This window comes from Bos indicus x Bos taurus, chromosome 10 (genome assembly GCF_003369695.1).
Source record: "Bos indicus x Bos taurus breed Angus x Brahman F1 hybrid chromosome 10, Bos_hybrid_MaternalHap_v2.0, whole genome shotgun sequence".
Lineage (NCBI taxonomy): Eukaryota > Metazoa > Chordata > Mammalia > Artiodactyla > Bovidae > Bos > Bos indicus x Bos taurus.
In genome coordinates this window covers 19,777,994-19,779,574 of record NC_040085.1, presented here as the reverse complement: position 1 = coordinate 19,779,574, position 1,581 = coordinate 19,777,994, and the positions used below count along the sequence as shown (strand labels likewise).

General features: G+C 42.1%; 1 pseudogene; it reads right to left on the bottom strand.

The window, feature by feature from the left end:
- Positions 1-273: 273 nt before the first annotated feature.
- LOC113899980 lies at positions 274-808 on the bottom strand (annotated as a pseudogene).
- Positions 809-1,581: the final 773 nt, after the last annotated feature.

Here is a 1,581-nt window from a genome sequence, read left to right as displayed (position 1 = left end):
AAAATTATTAAAAGCAACTCTAAAAAGGAAAACAATTTCTATCACAACCCAATATAATAGTGATACATTAGTTGAAAAATTATGATGTATCTGCAGATACCAGGCACTCTGTTAGGAATAAAAGTGAAAGTGAAGTCGCTCAGTCGTGTCTGACTCTTAGCGACCCCATGGACTACAGCCCACCAGACCCTCCGTCCATGGGATTTTCCAGGCAAGAGTACTGGAGTGGAGTGCCATTGCCTTCTCTGTTAACAGCAGCTAGGCATATTATATTTACCTGGAGCTGGTATACTTGGTGACAGCCTTAGTACCCTCGGACACGGCGTGCTTGGCCAGCTCCCCAGGTAGCAGCAAGCGCATGGCGGTCTGGATCTCCCTGGATGTGATAGTCGAGCGCTTGTTTTAATGTGCCAGGCGCGATGCCTCCCCAGCGATGCGCTCGAAAATGTCATTGACGAAGGAGTTCATGATTCCCATGGCCTTGGACGAGATGCCAGCGTCCGGATGGACTTGCTTCAGCACCTTGTACACGTACACGGAGTAGCTCTCCTTGCGGCTGCGCTTGCGCTTCTTGCCGTCCTTCTTCTGGGCCTTGGTCACAGCTTTTTTAGAGCCCTTTTTAGGGGCAGGAGCAGACTTAGCCAGTTCAGGCATGTCTATAATGACAACACCCAACAACATAGGAACAAAGATATCCTCAAAAGAGCTGATAGGCTAGTAAAGAGACATGTGATGTTCAAATACCATAGACAACTAACTTATACTAACCAACATATAAGAACATTACATATATATATCATAGTGAACTCCGGGAGTTGGTGATGGACAGGGAGGCCTGGCGTGCTGCGATTCACGGGGTCGAGAAGAGTCGGATATGACTGAGTGACTGACCTGATCTGATCTGATCTGATAAATCATTAACTTATACCGATAAATACAACTAGAATTATCAATTGGCCAGAAACTAGTTCAGCAAAAACAACAAAAACAGCTAGCATTTAGCTAATATGGAGCCTATACTAAGTGCCAAGCATTATGCACACTTTTTATAAGCATTATTTCATTTGACCCTAATCATAATCACATGAGATGAGTACTTTATCCCTATTTTATAGGTAAGGAGAATAAACAGAGTGGTTAAGTAATTTGTCCATGGTCACACAGCAAAAGAAAGATGTGAATTGTGTCTTTCTTATTCCTAGGCTTTAGACCACAGTCACTGTTTACAGTTCATTTTCTTCAACTTTAATCAGGGGTGAGTATAAAATCAGATTAAGCAGAGTTGGCTGTATAATTTAGATTTTTATGTCATCACACTGGTTTTATTCAGCAATCACTACTAATGAGTTATTCTTTGCCCTCACTCACCTACCCTTGCCCCAGGACACTGCAATTCTGAATATCACTGCCACAAATTTATTTTTGTCTTTCATTCCATTAAATGCAAAACAAATGATAAAGTCTTCTTCTTTATATCTACTCTCCACTCGTTTTCTCCTGAGCCTTTAGATCTGGTCACTTCATTGAATTTGGATGTCCCTTCACAGTCTCTCCTGAGTTTTCTTTTCTGGCCTTCTGATA